This window comes from Etheostoma cragini, chromosome 7, assembly GCF_013103735.1.
Source record: "Etheostoma cragini isolate CJK2018 chromosome 7, CSU_Ecrag_1.0, whole genome shotgun sequence".
NCBI classification, from domain to species: Eukaryota; Metazoa; Chordata; class Actinopteri; order Perciformes; family Percidae; genus Etheostoma; species Etheostoma cragini.
In genome coordinates, this window is record NC_048413.1 from 10829156 (window position 1) to 10848214 (window position 19059).

Consider the following 19059-nt stretch of genomic DNA (forward strand, 5'->3'; position numbering starts at 1 on the left):
CCCCCCCCCCCCATTGTGTCTCATCCCAGTTCCTAAGAAACCACATCCTAGTGAGGTAAATGACTTCAGGCCAGTTGCTCTAACTTCACACATGATGAAGATGATGGAGCGACTGCTACTTCACATCCTCAGACCCAAAGTCAGCCACTCACAGGACCGGCTCCAGCTTGCATACCAGGAGAAGGTGGGATGCCATCATCTATCTATTGCATAGAGCGCAAACAAGGATAAGGAAAAAAGTGCTGTGAGAATCCTGTTCTTTGATTTCTCTAGCGCATTTAACACCATTCAGCCTGTCAGACCGGGAGACAAGCTTATGCCGATTGGGGTTGATGCTCACCTGGTATCCTGGATAACAAACTATCTGACAGAGGGACCACAGTTTGTCAGGCTGAAGGACTGTTTCTCTGAGATAGTGTTCTGCAGCACCGGAGTGCCTCAGGGGACTGTGCTTTCACTGTTCCTGTTCACCCTCAACACTTTGGACTTCAGCCACAACTCTGAGTCATGCCACATGCAGAAGTTTTCGGACGACACTGCAATTGTGGGGTGTTTTAGGGATTGTCAGGAGTATGAATACAGAAACCTGGTCGATGACTTTGTGCAATAGTGCAGGCTCAACCATCTGCAGCTGAGGACAACTAAGACAAAGGAACTGGTGGTGGATTTCAGGAGATCTAATCCACACATGACACCAGTCTCCATCGAAGGGGTCAATGTGGAGGTGGTAGCAGTTATATGTACAAGGGGGTCAGCCAACACAGATGCGCTGCAAAGGGCAGAGTCGGCTCCACTTCCTGAGGAGGCTGCAGTCATTTAATGTCTTCAGTGAGCTCCTCTGGATGTTTTACCAGTTAGTTATTGCCAGCGTCCTGTTTTCTGCTGTGGTGTGCCGGGGAAGCAACATTAAAAGGAAAGACGATGGGCGACTGAACAAGCTGGTAAAGAAAACGGGCTCTGTGGTTGGCATTGAGCTTGAGTTGCTAACAGCAATTGCAACGAAACGGACCATGAGTAGGATGCGATCATGGACAATGACATCCACCCACTACACAGGACGTTCATTAAACAGAGAGGCATGTTCAGTGGCAGACTTCTGTTACTGTCATACTCCACAGACAGGTTATGGAGATCCTTTGTTCCCAGGGCAATTCAGCTCTTCAACACAACACAAGTGGGGAGGGGAAAAACTGACTTTTCAGCATGAGCCTGTCTCTCTCAGCCCCTACCCTTATCATATCACCTGTCTGCTGTATAACTTTCTTATTGGCTGTATTAGCCTTCATACAGAATCCGGACTGTGGTCATAACATCTACATCTTACATTTTATAATTTATTCCCTGTTACATAGTGTTCTTATTCTTATTCAGTCAGTCAGTTTGCAGGTTATTATGTTTATATTTTAAAGTCATGGTCAATATGTAATCATGAACTACTACACTGTTCAATCCCTGCACTGTTCAATTTTTCACTTTTGCACTATTGTCATTACACACCACAGTATCTCACCTTATCATGGTCATTGCATTTCTGTCTGCGAGAAAAGAACTTTTTATTTTTATTTTTGTTCTTATATGTGTGATATATGTGTGTATATGTGTTAAATGTGTTATGGTTGTCTTGCTACTGGATGCCTTAAATTTCCTTCGGGATGAATAAAGTATCTGTCTATCTATCTACAGTATCTATCTATCTATCTATCTATCTATCTATCTATGTATCTATCTATCTATCTATCTATCTATCTATCTATCTATCTATCTATCTATCTATCTATCTATCTATCTATCTATCTATCTATCTATCTGTCTATATGACTGAAGTGTATGCCAATGACTGCATGTTGCTTCCTCTAAATTTCAGGTTGTGGTCATTCAGCTGGGCCAGCTTGTTTGTTTGATAAATTGATCAGACCTGCATGTCACGCGCACCAGCAACAAACACTGTGTATCCACGAACAATTAAACCTGTGTAAATCACGTTAGATCAGACACAGACTTCTGTAGCAGATTAGTGTTCCGTTTCCAACATCGCAGTTACGAACCGTAAGGTTAGTTGAGACGGACGGACCGCTTGCTTCTTCAGACTTACTGTCTTAGCTTTAGCCTGGCTGGTAGCAGCTTTCTGCGGGGGAAAAGGGACGGGAGACGTTGTAATTATGTTGCATTAATCAGGTGATTTAGTTTGTATTTGCAGCAAACATAAAACACTGACTACGTAGCTTCACTGACTACCCATCAAAAACTATGTGCATCACATGTTACAGTGGCAGCTACTGTCCACCGTACACCGTAATAATAAACCTCGTCAGCCTGACGTCACACACTGCCCACATGGCTACCTGTAAACCACCATAAAAGGAGTACAGCAAAAGATTACTTTTCTATCAAGCAGCAAAAAAGTTTTAGCGTCAACATCGCAATGTCCTGCGATGTGACTATCGCGCATGCGCACATCGCGATGTTGATGCTAAAACTTGCTAACATTTTTATTTTCTTGATCAAGGACACTGGGATGTCTGTTGCAGTATGTTGTTATTATTGCTGTTATTGTTGGTGTTTAAACTTTGTTCTATGTAGTTTTTCCCTGTGTTTACACAATTATACACGATCAGCTGTAACACGCTGCAACAACCTTTCTAAACTAAACTTACAATATCTCCCTTAAAAATCTCGGATTGTCTTTTAGTGTGCAAAGTTGTATATTTATGAACAGTACATTATTGAATTTCAGTTTTTGCACGAAATAAGTACATTTGGTATTTTTTGATCTCATTTTATGTAAAACAGCCTCTCTATTGATACAAAAAAATTAAGTGTGCCATAATGGAGGACTTGATTAATATGGTCTTGTCTGTTGCTCATAGGCACAGAGTGGAATTACTCAATATTTGTATTGGATGAAGGACTAAATGTGACATTGTTGTCCTACATGGGCAAATAGTTGTATTGTGATAAGCACTGCTGTCAGGTCAAAGTTCAGTGCTTCAGTGTTACTTGCATCGCATTTTGCATCTTTCTGATGCTTATCAGCCTTTTAGAGGACTTGAAAACAAACAATTCAATGTAGCTGAGTAAATGTTTCATTTTGTGTTAGTTGACATCACTGCACTGTAATACCACTGACACACACCATATGCTTGCTCCAGAGACTTCCTAAACCGTGCAACAACAAAAATAAGCATAAATCTTTAGCACAGGAGAAACATCACCTGAGGTTAACCTACTTGTACATGTGGCTCTAGGGCTGTTGAAGGTTTGTTGAGAATTTTCATGTGTGCAAAAATAGACATTGAAGAGTGCTATCAAGACCAACCAGCAGCTTTTGGTCCTCTCTTCTTGCAGTCTTTACATAGAATTTAATTACAGTAACTAGTTTATATCAGATGGATGTGACAGATGAAGGAACACATTAATTGTTGTGCTGTGTTTTTATGTTCTTATGTCTTCTGATTTACCACAGCGCCTTTACTTAGTGTCTTTTTATACTTGGATGAACAAAACAAAGTAAAAATGTTTTTCATTGAACATTGTGCATAAACCCACCGTTGGTTATTGCTGTTGAAAGCCAGGATAACTCATGGCTGTGTTACTGGCAAGAGCTCATATGGTGGCTGTCTGGAATATTAAACTGGGCAGACTGGTACTGATCTGTAAGACACTCTGTCATTTTACCAGACAGTGAGGAGCTCTGTCTCCTGGATAAGCACAGATCTTTGGGGAGGTGTTGTGCCAGCAGCTTCCTAGACAAGCAAACAAAAAATCTGAAAAAAACATAGATTAAACTGTTCATTAAGCTTTAGCGTTATGACGAGATTATCATTCAACACATCATTGGTTGGCCAACATAACGCTTTTCACATGTCAGATAACAGCAATTTTAAAACCTTATGAATGTTGCGCTAAATTAGGTCTCTCTCTTTCTTTTCTCTTGCTTTCTTCATGCTTTACTGGATTATTCAAAAAAAAACAACATGCTAGTATGCGTCTGATGGCACCAAAATAGCAATGACTCCGTCAGAAAAGATATCTGTTCTAGTAATCAAAAATTATGTCGTTGAACCTACATGCTACATTCTTTGGTTTTAAACTGAACCAAAAACGAGAACCAGAGAACTTGGACCTAGTGGTTTGTAAGTTCTGCAATAAACAAGTTAGGATGGAAACTTGGAAAACTAAAGATGGAAAGCCCACAAATATCTGCTCCCATCTTAAAACTCACCATGCAACAGAAGATGCAAGTCTGCTATTAGTCTTGCATTGCCATACCTAGTTCTACAGCGCACAGGAGGAAGGTCTGGCTAGTCCACACAAAATATTCCTGAATAGGAAAAACACATGCTCTGGTTTCTTGGCATTTCTCTAAAACAATAACAATCGTCTTGGGTGGTGCTAAGCTACGGATTCAGCATTCTGGAATTAAAATGGCTGTTGAGTGTGTGATTAGAATTATAATAAAAAAAGGACAAATATAATTTGATTGATGTTTCTAGCTCTGACGATGTTTCCCGAAGTTGATCGAAGTTTAGAATGCCAACACAAAGAAACCAAAAGGTAAGGGACATAAAGCTGAAAGGTACGGCGGCACCAGAACATTCCTGTAAATGAAACGTCGTCAAAATAGACTAGTCCGCCACCTACTCCCTTCATACAGAGCAGCTGGACCAAAACTTTATAACAATCAATGGTGGCAATACTGTACTCTAGTTATCAACTCAACAGAGGAAACAGAAACTTTTAGCTTCTGAAATAACCAATGAAGTTACGCTCTTCCTGGTGTGGTGTGGTTTGCCTGACAAATGAAGGTCTACTGAGACAGTGCAGCAGCTGTGCTAAATTTTTGACAATAATCCCAGATACCATTGCTTTTCTTACATCAGCACTGGTGAAGTACAGCATCCTCTAACCGCTCCTGTGTACGAAACACTTGTGCAACAATGTACTGGATTATAATTTTAGCATTTGGGTTATTCAGTTCTATTCAAGGCTTGCAGAGATTACCAAAAGGACTGTCATATTTTTGGCAACATCATTTAAGAGGAATTATCTCATGGGCCGTGTCATGACACAGAAGTAGCACAAACCTGTGTGTGAGGCAATGAGAAAGGTGGGAGAGTGCATGTGCATTGTTTTATCTGTTGTATCTAAAATAGCAGCCACAAATCACACACATACAAACAAAAGATTTATCTGATGCAGCTTTGATTTGCCACCACACACAAACACACAAGGCCGATCTGTCTATCTTTATTTTTATACAGTGTGTTTATATACGTATATATCAATCAGCATTCAATGCAGCTGAAAATGCAGAGAACTCAGTAGATATTTATTATTGAGATACGGCATTTACAGTACAGGCCAAACTTTTGGTTAGACCTTCTCATTCAATGCGTTTCCTTCATTTTCATGACTATTTGCATTGTAGATTCTCGCTGAAGGCATCAAAACTATGAATAAACACATTTGGAAGTATGTAATTAACAAAAAAGTGTGAAATAACTTTTAAATAGGTCTTATATTTTAGATTCCTCAAAGTAGCCACCCTTTGCTTCTTTGATAGCGCTGCAAACCCTTGTTGTTCTCTCAATATGCTTCATGATGTAGTCACCTCACGGTAAGCAAAGAGAAATGAGTGGCCATCATTACTTTAAGAATAGACGTCTGTCAGTCCGGAAAATGACAAAAACTTTAAATGTGTCCCCAAGTGCAGTCACAAAAACCATCAAGCGCTACAACGAAACTGGCTCACATGAGGACCGCCCCAGGAAAGGAAGACCAAGAGTCACCTCTGCTGCTGAGGATAAGTTCATCCAAGTCACCAGCCTCATAAATGGCAAGTTAACAGCAGCTCAGATTAGAGACCAGATGAATACCACATAGAGTTCTAGTAGCAGACACACCTCTAGAACAACTGTTAAGAGGAGACTGCGCAAATCAGGCCTTCATGGTCAAATAGCAGCTAGGAAACCATTGCTAAGGAGAGGCAACAAGCAGAATAGATTTGTTTAGGCCAAGAAACACAAGGAATGGACATTAGACCAGTGGAAATCTGTGCTTTGGTCTGATAAGTCCCAATTTGAGATCTTTGGTTCCAACCACCATGTCTTTGTGCAACTGAGAAAAGGTGATCGGCTGGTTTCTACATGCCTAGTGAAGCATGGAGGAGGAGGTGTAATAGTGTGGGGGTGCTTTGCTGATGACACTGTTAGAGATTTATTCCAAATTGAAGGCATACTGAACTAGCAAGGCTACTACAGCATCACAGCGTCAACAAGTGATAACCATCTCTGGGAACTCCTTTAAGACTGTTGGGAAACCATTTTAGGTGGCTACCTCTTGAAGCTCATCAAGAGAATGGCAAGAGTGTTCAAAGCAGTAATCAGAGCAAAGGGTCGCTCGCTACTTTGAAGAAACTAGCATATAAGACGTTTTCAGTTATTTCACACGTTTTTGTTAAGTACACAATTCCACTTGTTCATTCATAGTTTTGATGCCTTCAGTGAGAATATACAATGTTAATAGTCATGAAAATAAAGGAAACCCATTGAATGAGAAGGTGTAATCAGACTATTTGCCTGTACTGTACAAAACGCAATAGACAATGAACAAAAAGAAATCAAAACAGGGGGTAGCAGTGTGTTGCAGCCAGTTAGAGGCTAACTGCATAACCAGATATGTCTACAATAACCAGCAAAGTGTGAGCCTGCAAGATAGTAAAAAGGAAGCTTGAAGCTGAGGAGAAGAAACAGCAACAGCATATGCAACTCCAGCTGGAGGTAAAGAGACTTGAGATTGAGGCTAATAAGGAAGTGAGAATAAGGAAGTTTGACCTTGAAATCCCAAAGGTGGAGAAGATTCTCCTGTGATAAACTCCATGGTAAAGCACACAACGCCATTGCAGTATTATCATTAGAGGACAGTTTAGAGTATGAGGCTGTTAAGATATTTTAAGCATGTATGAACTGGTTCCTGAAGCTTTTTGCCAAAATTTTAGCGAGTGCAGAAAAATGCAGACGTTCGTGGTGTTGGCTATAGAGAAAAGTGTTCTTTTTGACAAGTGATTAAGGCTGCTGATTAAAGTTGAGTCCCCTGTAAACAGCAACATTGACTACTGTGATGACATGTATATCTGTTTCAAACCTTTTGTTTTCGATACGCGTACATCTGGGTTGCCTGTTGACCAGCATTCTTGAAAAGTTTAAAGGGACACTGCATGCTCCCGATCGGTGATCTTAGCGTCAGAATTGCCTTTCATGGAGCAGACTGCATGTAGGCTTGGTTCAGTGCTGCGTGGAATTGGAATGGGATTTGTTCATAGACCATTACACCACGTCCACATCCAATCTATTTTAATCAAGGATTTTCAGAACGCTGCCAACGTGTTCCCTGCTTGCATGGTTGTGCGTGCGCAAGCCTGGAGGAATGAAAACTGACATGTACTTGTCTAACAGTGTGCTTATGCCAGTATTTGCAGGTGAAGCTGATTTAATGGATGTGGAAAGAGAACCCAACGTGAGTTCTCAGTCTGATTAGGTTCAGGCAGAGAAGTCTTCAGGCCCTAACTGTTACCAGTTCCCCGAGAAGCAGACCCAACTCTTAAACAATGCTTCTCCAGTGTGGTGAGTGACATCGGCAAAGCAAGTGGTGAGAAGGTAATTTATTCCCTGGACAAAGATGTTTTAGTACACAGATGGTCCCCTCTGTTATCTACAGATACTGACGTTGTCATGTGTGTCAGATGGTAGGTATACCAAATCAGGTTATGTCCCTTGCGCCCTTGAGTCCGATTCCAGTGATGGAAGACCCTTTTGATTGTGTTTTAATCGACTGTGTGGGTCCCTTACCTCGTGATAAGAGCAGAAATCAGTACCTACTCACAGTTATGTGCACGGCTACCCGTTTTCCCAAAGCGATTACCCTCCTCACCATAACTGCGTCATAGTAAAAGCCCCAACTACGGTAAGTTCTTTCTACATTTGGTTTACTACGGGTAATCCCATCCGATAGAGGTAAAAATTTCCAGTCTAACCTTTTTAAACAAGTAATCAAATTACCGAACATGCAGCAGGTTGTTTCGTTTGTTTACCATCCTGAGTTGCAGGGGGCATAATAATGTTGGCATCAGACGTTAAAGTCCATGCTTCGGAAACTTTGTGAAGAGTATGGGACAGATTGGGATGAGGGCGTTCCTTTTGCATTGTTCGCCGCTTGTGAAGCTCTACAAGCATCCTTGGGCTTCAGCTCTGCAGAGCTAGTGTTTGGACACACACCAGGTACAGTACATTCTCCAAACTGTGTTAGCTAAACCCAGTACTAGTTCCTGGATTTCACCATGTATTGTGGAGGCTAAATCTGATGGCTCTCCCCTTTTTATTACAGACATCCGTAAAGTGAACTATGTCACGTTACGCGACTCCTACCCTTTGCCACGATTAGAAGAGTGCGTTAACAATCTAGGAAATGCCAGGTATGTAAGTAAACTAGATCCCTTCTTACAGTGAACAGTTATGGCGTTTGGAATGTGCAATGTGCCTGCCACATTCCAATGGTTGATTAATACTGTGATTGCTGGAGTGAGCAACTATAATGCTTACTTAGATGACGCGATCATTTACCCTGACTCATATGAGGAGCACCTACGTATCCTCACGCATGTTTTTGTCTGTCTGGCCCAAGCCAACCTAACTTTAAACATGTCCAAGTGTGAGTTTGGGAAGGGCACAATCACCTACTTGGGCAGACAGGTTGGACAGGGGCAGGTGCACCCCAGTGAAGCTAAGGTTACTGCCCTTACCGCGTCTCCTGTTCCTTCTACTCGTAAGGCACCCCACTCATTTCTGGGCATGGCAGGCTATTATTGAAGTTTCTGCCAAAATTTCTTGACCGTCATGCAACCATAAACCCAATGGCTTAGGGATGAAGTGGACTTTATATGGACCCAGGAGTGTCAGGCTGCGTTTGACAGTGCCAAAGCTCTTTTGTGTCATGCTCCGGTGCTCGCCGCTCCCGACCTTACTAAGCCGTTCAAATTAGCGGTTGATGCCAGTGCTTTTGACACTGGCGCCGTCCTTCTTCAGGAGGATGCTTAGGGGGTGGACCACTACTGTGCTACTTTTCTAGAAAGTTTAACAAGCACCAGTTAAATTACTATAGATAAAGAAACCCTTGCTTCGCTGTTGGCGTTGCAACACTTTGAGGTATATTTTGGCTCTAAAGCTCTGCCAGTAGCGACCTATACCGACCATAATCACCTTGTGTTTTGCCTCGCATGTGCTGGGCACTAATAGTACAGGACCACAACCTAGAGAACTGCCAGAGAAGGGTTCTGAAAATGTGTTGGCTGATACCCTATCTAAGCTGGAGTATGAGAAATGCCATGTATTGTTTTGTTGATCTGTCACTGTTTGACAAACTTTACAGTTTTTATGGCGGGGAGTCGTGCTCTTGGGAGCCTTTTGTTTTTACTGTCTGTGTGTGTTCCAGTATGCTAAACAGGCTGTGAGATCCCCGGCTGGGGATTAGTTGGTGCCATGATCTTGATTGAAGCAGCCCGAACACCATCCACCAATCAGCAAGCTGTGTTTCAGGGCCTTCTGCTTTAAAAGACACCACACTGAGCTAAAGCTGTGCCTACATTTAGTATTTGCCTGTGCCGACCACTGTGTTTATTAAGACTGGTATATTGTGTGCTTGGTCTCTGTAGACATCACTCCAGGTTGCTAGGCTAAACTGTGTGTGATTCTGCTGCCATCCATTTTGTTTGTTAGCTGTGTTAGCTGTTTTCCTGTAGCCAAGTAGCTGCATTGTCTCTGTACTGGGAGCCAGTAAGTGTTTCATCCTGGAGTTGAGAGTTTTTTTGTGCTTGTGAAGTTGGGCCAGGGCTTAGAGTGATACTGACTACATTTGCATTGGTCAGGAATTCCATTTTGTTTAGTACATTAGGTTCAGGGGTGCTGCGCTCCATGTGTTTTTAACTCATCCAAGATAGTGAGGTTTTTGGTTTTCAGTTTGTTTTTCAAATAGTTCAGTACTCCGTGTTTGGAAAGGACTCTTTTTTTTAATTTTATGTTTGTTTTTGCAGCAACTACTTGCCCTGCTTTTGTTGTTGAAATGTTGGAATGACTCTCGTAAATACCTTTTCCACCATTCCAAGATTATCTGGTTTATGCTGTGTCCCTTGCCCCTAGACATCGGGGACGCGACACCACCCATGTTGTTCATAAAGCACTACCTGTGGATTTTGGTCCATATGCTTTTACAGTAAACTCTGGCTAACTAAAAGACTTTCAATTAACTCCTCAAACATAGCTGTCAGTTTTCACAGCCATAATAGATATGCTGGAGTCTTTCATAACTGTGTTAACAAACATAAAATCCTCTTGACGTCAAAAGAGGTTTTGATCATTTCTGTGTTAAATTTGAAACACTTAATTTCCACACACATACCTACAGCTAAATACTTCTTTCTCATTCACAAGTCAAGTTAATGTAAGGTATGTCTTCTCTAGAAGAGACAGATCAGGTTATCAAACAGATGGTCTGTAAAGCCTTTGTAGTCCATTCCTAGCCTCACCCCTCAGGAGCCTAATCCATCATCTGCTGATCTGTGTCTGAGTCTGCACTAGTCCCTCCCTCTCATTAAGGAAATAAAAGCCTTAATTGGAAATTGTGTTAATTCTCTGAGATGTTTGAAACTCTATCTCCCGTTCACTTCCCGTTCTAAATTGGAGACACACTTGACAAATTTGGGGCAGCAGCTCTATTGATGCATATCCTTCTTGAATGTTTTCATCATTGCCCACTTTCCACTATTCATGCCACATTATGAGCCCAATGATTAATGCCCACATAACATACATGGTGGTTCACCAAACCTAATCGGTTGTGGAAAATTGGATAGAGTAGTATCGAGTTGCTCTAACAGTCATGCATTAATAAGAATTTTTATTTTGAACTAAAGATAATCTTGTAAAATGACAAGGACAGTGGTATAATGGATTACTGCTCTGTTCAGGAGGACACAAAGACATGATTAATATTAATGGATTTACACAGATGAGCATGTGCGAGCTTCAAACACTCTCTATATCTATAATATTATTCATACCCCTCATTTGACAAAGCCCCCATTTCTTTTTACCTTTGACGTCTAGAAATAAAACCCAAAACAGCATCATCATGCTTTGAGCTGTGTTTCTCTTGATGATGCTACGGAATAAATACATAATGCAACAAGAAAAGATAGCCAGGTCTGCCCTTGTGCTATCAGGAAGGCACCTAATAGTTATAATAACCCTAAGTGACAAATACAATAAGCTTGTTTGTAATGTGATGCGTCTGCAGGGTCAAGCTGAATGTGAAACTAATGTGGTGTTCACAATGAGCAAACAGGACAGCACATTGTGTTGCTATTGACTCAACTCCGATCATGTCTACAGTAAACAGTATACCAGGAAGAAGCATGTATACAAGGAGTTAATTGATAACATGTCCAACTATTTCTGTGCGTCTTGCATTTGGAAGCAGTGAGATACCAGTGGCTGATGGCAGTGGTAGATGCATCTGTTGTAATATTAGACTCTAATTATAGTCAAAACATGATTACAAGGGTTGGAATGCGCCAAGTTAAAGAGCAGTACTGCTGTCAGTATTGGGGATGTTCCGTCGGTTTTAGAAGCAAAACATTTTAAAAGAGCCATACACAGTTGAACCCCCAGATTATGGTTTCTGACCGATCATTGTTGTCTGATGGTTGTGTTTTGTTCAGGTTTTTTTTTTTTCTCATGCAGTGAACAAAAGAGAGAGGACCAAAGCTCATTTTTAGATTTTCACCAAGGTGGCCTGCAGAGCTTGACAAATATACTGGCTGATGTTGTGCTCAGTATATCTAAACAACAAATTCAGAGAACATATGGTGTCCTTAAACCATTTTCTTCATCCTTGATTAATCTGCAAAATTTTCTAAATTAAACACAATGAAAAATAGGGTGAAATGATGGCATCAAAATTTCTCTGAGCCCACAGGGATTTCTTCAAATGTCTTCTTGTCGGACCAACACTCAGAGGATATCTGGTTTACAGGGGTTGGAAACAAGCATCAATTCCTCATATTGTAGAGGGGTTGGCATTTTTGCTTTATAAATCATTGAAACAATTAATTATCAAAATAGCTCCTAAAATGTTTCTGTTAGTCAACTAATTGATTCAACTACAGTATCTTTTCAGCTCTGAGGGGGACCCTTTGTTTCCATTATCTGTTTATTTTGAAGAATGACTTGGCTGATATGTCACCATTAGATTTGTAGAACTCTGAAATGTCTATATTTGGTTCACCCTCAAAGGTGGGACAAATTGTCTGAGTGTTGATACGTTTGGCTGTGTTTGGCAGTGGAAGACTAAATGCTGGACCAATCACATATTTGGATGTTTGTATTTTGATGCCACGGTTGGCTCAGGTTTTTTGGGGTGTGGATTTGTATACAACTCCAATTAGTAGCTTTGGGCTTGTTTTAGCCCAACTTGGCTGATTTTGGCCAATCACTCATTACTAGTCTGGCATGAGTTTGGCAATCAGTATTACTGGATTTAGGTCAATTTCAGCTACCTGGCTTCCTGTGCACACCATTTTAGAAAGATTCAGGTTGCAATCGACAACAGCCCTCAGTGCAGCAATAACAAAGAAAAAAAAAAGAAGTCCATATTAGTCAGACTGTATATGACAAATACCAACATGCTGGGATCAAGCCTGTCCCAGGTTATTACCCTTACCGTCTGCAATGCTCTACTTTCCAACCCTAAAATCTGCGTGGCTGTTTAGCATATGAATATGGAGATGATAAAAGAAGTTTAGAGAGGGCTGATGAATATGTGTGGCTTTGAAGCGGTTGTTGTGTGATTGGGTGCAGATAAGAGCGTGGGAGGTTCTGTGTGTTGATGTGTGTGTGTGTGTGTGTGTGTGTGTGTCTGTGTATGTGTATGATGATGAGAGTGACATTTGTGCATACAATGAGAGGTTACCGCCAGCATATGGGTCTTCGTTCTCTGAACCCTAACACATCAATTTAGGAGAGGTAAGAACTGAGCTCAGCCCAACGATTTGGTCAATCACGTAGTTTGTGTGTGTTTGTGTGTGTGTGTGTGTGGGGGGGGGATGTCAAAGTGAGAACACCGTTTTTCCCTACACTCCACCAGATTTCAGCACATCTGCACATACAACATGGACTCATCACCGTAGCAACCAGTCGATTGAAATATGATGAATCATGCCAAAGACTGCTAATTTCTTTGCAGTTGTTAAACATGAACAATAGGCGGTAAGACGGAGTCAGAGAAACGTCAGACAAAGACAGAATGTTGTGTGTTTGTGTCTGTGCGTGCTCGTGTTATCTGGAAAGACGACCATTAACAGACAGAAAGGAAGAGAAGCTAAATCAAGGCTAAACGGAAGTTAGAAAGAAGAAAGAGACTTACTGCTTTCTGTTTAGACTTCTGAGTGACCAGAAGGATATACTGTAAGCTCATCATCAGCTTGACGAAGTGGTTCTCTTTTATTTCTCACAGCTCAAATGGGTTTTTTTCTCAAAAAAATAAGAGGTAGTTATGTACTTGCACTCTCTTTGAAGAGGTCTATTACACGAAGATTTCAGCTGGTGCACATTTGATTGCACACCAGGGATCAATAGCTACGCACAAATGCAAATAAGGGTTCAAGCAGGAATCTGTTTCAGACTCCTGACAAGGCAGTCTGACAATCACCCCATCCCCTCATCATTTCACGTGAATGGATGGTGTTAATGCCGTATTGTTTGATTTCTTGCAGGTTTTCATTAAATTAAACCGTAACACATCTGACCTTATCTTTCCTACATTTTAAGGTGAATGAATAGACCTGACAAATAGCAGTCTTTGGTAACAGGATCTCCATCTGTGTACGTCTCTGCCGGCTGAGAGGGCTGACACATCCCCCTCCACACAGTTATAGCAGTGATAGATTAAAAGACATTTCTTTAGTTAAAGAAACATGGACATGCATCAGCTGCTGTGTAGCAGGATTTGAGAGACGCACTGCTGGCACCAACATTGTGAATAATGTATTTAAAAGAGGCAGCTTGGCAGCCTCAAATACCACCAGCCTGAAATGGTGCTACTAATTCAGCAACACGATGCAAATAGTGCTCCAGACGATGGCTGTAGAATCAGGGATAATGCTGAATGTAAGCGATCTCGTGTCATGCAGTACAGTGAAGCTTAACAGCTCCCACTGCTGGCAAACATCCTGAAAGCATACAGCAACTGAGATTACCAGTCAGCTGCCTTTTTTATGAATCTTTGACTGATTTACAGTCCTATTCTCATCTTTAAAGTGCAGGGAAAAGGAGAATCTGTTTTGTGTGTGGGGTTGTCCAGATGTGCAGGATAATTTTTTATTATATCCACTGGCCTGTTGATTTGTAGTGTTATTATACCTAACCCAACCGATGATCATCAACAGAGCACCAGATTACTGAAAAATCAATGCTGAAACTTTTTGTCCACAATTACAGATTGTTGATAATTAAAACAGCAATCAACCATAAGAATTGTTGGACCTCTAATCCCTTCATGGTCGCAGTGTCTTTACTCATACATCCCTCACACATACTCTACTCAGACGTAAAGACACAAGTACAAGTACTCCACACACAAACACATGCTCAGATCAAATCACCTTTCACATAATTTGCTACAAATTCCACAAACCATTATGTAACCAAATTGTTGAGAGCTACATCATGACCGGAAGTGTAATCGACACACCTTTGTGTTTGTTTATTTTTAGAATGTTTTAGATATTCGGACTGTATAAAAAGAAACTTAAAGTTGTCGGCCTTTGCGAATGAAGGATGGACATTTTTTACTTTTTAATTATTTAAAAATGGCTTAAGAAATAAACAAATGAACACTTTGAGGTCATTATTGTTTCCTTTAACAATTATTTCTTGATTAACCGATCAATCATTTTGTCTGGGCCATGACAAGTACTGCAACAGAAAATATTAAAAGATAGGCTACCCCTTATAATTTCTCACAGACCAAGGGAATGTCTTTAAATGTCTTGTTTTGTCAACGGTCTAAAACACAAATTTGTTCAGTTTACTACAGTGTAAGACAAAGAAAAAGCTTCAGATCCTGACATTTGAGAAGCCCGGGAAGGTTTGCCATTTTGATAAAATATAACTCAAAACATCAAGTAATTGTCAAAACAGCTGTAATATCTTTGGGGGTAATTGATTAATAGATTCATTGAGTAATTGTTGCAGCTCTACAACAGATGAATCAATAATGAGAATAATCTTCAATTGCAGTCCTAAACCAAACGGCATCAGAGATTATTTTAAGCTTCGCATGTGAAAGAGTTTTTATAGTTTGGACAGTGAATCTCCAAATGAATCTTGACTTCCTCTACACCAGCTGATGTTAGTTGTGCTGGTATGGGTCCGATGATGTATAACCTCAGTGTGAAATGTATGTGCGAGCTGGTGGGGTGGATTGTGACATGTCGTGGTCACAGTGTTCCCTCTTCTCAACTGGTCACTCAGCAAGAGAGTTCCTGTGGGCAGAGTGAGAGAGCATCACACTCTGCCCACACATTTGTCCTCTAAAAAACCACAGTCATCTTCATGAGTAAAACAAAACAAAAAAGCCAAAGTCAGGAATCAAAGCTTTAGCTGTTGAAACAAGTTTTATTTAAGATGTAAAAGGTCACTGTCACGTCATTAATGTGTCTAAATGTAGCTAGGATTGTCAACCACAGAAGTGATGATGACTTGAACGCTCTTGAACTCTCCGGAGACCTGAGAGATCTTAAAATACATGTGACACTGACAAAAAAAAGGAAAATATAAGAGGGAGAGGTTTATTAACATTACAGTAGGTGTTTGCAATTTAAGGAAGGGTTATAGCTCAGGAATATTCTGAAAGGGTGTTGATGGAATTTCAAACAGTGCTTCCTCCGGACCATGTCTACTTCATACATTAGCACATCTCAAGGCAGTGACAGTACATCTCTTGTGCTTCTATGTGTTTCTCTTTGGAAAGAAGGTCACAAACTATTCATGTTGATACGGCTTTATCTTTGTATACTATTCATTAGAGAGGAACATGTCTAGGGCATCTATAAACTCGAGGTGGGTAGGGCTTCTTTTTAGACACTCCAGTACTGTTTTTTTCAGTTCAGAATCTTATACAATACTCCATTACAAGTAAAACTAATACATTCAAAGTTTACTTTAGTACAAGTAAAGTATTAAAGGTAAAAATACTCATTCTGTGACTGGTATATAATTTTAACAGCATATGACATTATTCAATTAAAACGGACACATCAGTGTGTACACAGAATTTTACTGTGGTGGTTGGTACAGTTCATTAGTCCAAGGGATCCTAACCAAGGGGCAATAGGCCAAACAAGTCAGGAACCAGTGTGTTAATCTTAAACAATGTTGTGTATTTCAACATTTGAATCTGAAAAATGACTAACTGCATCCACCTGTCAGATATATAAGGGAATCAAACAACATCCCCCCTGAATTATAAAGAAGCATGAAGCAAAAATTTAAATGAAATACTACAAGTATAGCACAAGTACCTCACAACTACTTCAGTACATTTTGCTTTCCATCACTGTTTGTTGCTGTACATGTTGATAGAATAATAGTTAATTCTAAAATCTAATCAAGATTAAAGTTGTGACCTGGAATGCTGAAAACCCAACCCTCACACCCACTGGTTTTAAATGAAAGGTCATAGTTGGAAAAACAGAACATGTTGCAGAGAAAGAAGCTGATAGAATTGCGGGGGTTTCAGATTCATCTATGAAAACTAAAAATACAAACTAAAAAACTATCAATAATATTCTTGTAGCATCGAAAACAGACCCTCAGATTTTGTGTATGAGTGCACTTATTTTGGTTTCCAAAAGATGGCAGCAAAACACCTCCAGATCTGCCACAGCAGAGCTCCGGAGCTCAGCAACAGGTGTGCCCTGATCTCCTGGTTCTGTAAATCCTGTAACAGCATGTAGATGTAAAACTGGTGTAGAGTTTGTAGATCTTAACACTTTCCTATTGACCATAGTCTGTTCTAGTAACTTTTTGCAGTTTAATGGCTATAGTTCAACTTTAGTACTATATCACACTTGTACTACACTATTAGCCCAATCAGTTGCGCCAAAACATGTTGCCTTAATTTGGGTTAGGGTTGCACTATTTAGATTATTACTGTATTGTCAATATTACATATCTTTTTAATTGTATATATAACATATTTTTCATATTGCTTTTACATTATACTTGTACCCAGAGAGTACTTGGGTCAGAGAGTAGCATGTTTTCAATTGCACTGTCTGGCACACATTGCACAATTGACAATAAAGTTGGCTTGACTTAAACCGTTTCAGTTTTTTCACAAGGTGAAACTCAACTGGCCAATTTGTACTACCACAGACTGTTAAATTTAAGCAGTTGACAAAAGAAAATCAAGAAAAACTTTAAATCCCAGGAACTTAAGTACATTTTAAAGAAAGCCTATAACACAAAGAAGTGCAGATTATTGGTATAGTAACATTGTTTTCCCAACATGGCCGCCTAATACGGCTTACCACTTGCAATTTTTGTAGAATAGTAAACAACTATAATAGTGAACTGAAAAAACACTAAATGCATAACTGTTTTTCACCCCTCAGTCGAAACAGTCCAAATCTCTGTAACGTCCCTTTCAATGAGTGTCCAGTGTCAAGATAGAAATACTGTAACTAGTTCATAGTTTGTCAGCGTTTATACAGTTTTCTTACACTGACATGCTACCCATTCATGGAAAAACATTTTGAATAAAAAGAAAAAAGAAATACAATCCTAAGACGGCAACATACTATAAGTGAAAATGACCTCTACGACATTAAATCCATTACAGGCCTGTGAGAGTCACACATGCATAAGCCCCAAATCTCTTTAATACAACACCCATTAGGAAAGTGCTGAGCTCTTTACCAACAGCTAAGACGGCCCAGCACTTAGCAACGCAACTGCCTCTGCCTTCAATACTGTACAGAAAACTGACCTCTCACCACATAATATTAAAAGAGACCATGAAGGTCTGTTAAGTTCTGCTTCTATTCCTGGCCAGGACACACCTGTGCATGATATTTAAATTTATAGTAAGTATATACACTTAGATATTTAAGTATTTCCAAGGTTAAACAAAGCCTGTATCGCTAAAATAATTTTAATTAATGTAGGTTCTCTTTTAGGCCCATGTTGCAGTTCAACTATGTAAACATACAAAAGGATTGGGTTGTTACTCTATGAGTCATTCTTTGATTTAAAAATCCTACTGTGTGCAAACTCAAATGAAATAAAGAGATCTCGGGAGTAGAGCCGCAGTAACGAGTTGAGAAAATTAGTTGGTGAGTAATTTGGTAATCCCTTCATCATTCCATCATGCTTTATCAAGCAAAAAATGCCAGACATTAATGGTGGTTGGAAGATTTGCTGCTTTGTCTTTGTCACATATTACAGAAAATTGAATATACTTTGGTTTTGTACTGCTGTGTGGACGAAACAATCTCATGATAACATCACTGCTTGAGGAATTGATGAAGAAAAAAGCCAGATAAATTAATAATCAAAATAAGTGTTAGTATCCCTACTCAAGAGACCTTTGTCTTCAGGAAAACACCAGCATATTTGTTGTTTATCAGGAGGGTAAACTACAGTTTTATTACTGAGCTCCTTCAAACACTTGAATGAAAAACAAATTGTTGTTATTTATTGAAAAGTGATGAAATTTCTAAATCAAGGGGTTTCTTACAGATGATGATATGTATAAACGTTTTTACTTTACATTGATGATGTTGGTTAGGTGATCATTGAATCCATATATGGATCTAGACTGATGTTCCGTTACACCCCTACCTAGGGCCACACCAAGTAAAGTTGCCTAAAATGTCCACTTATTTTAAAAAATGATTTGGGGTTCACCTAATAAGTTCTATTTGGGAGTTATTCTTCAGCTGAAGGC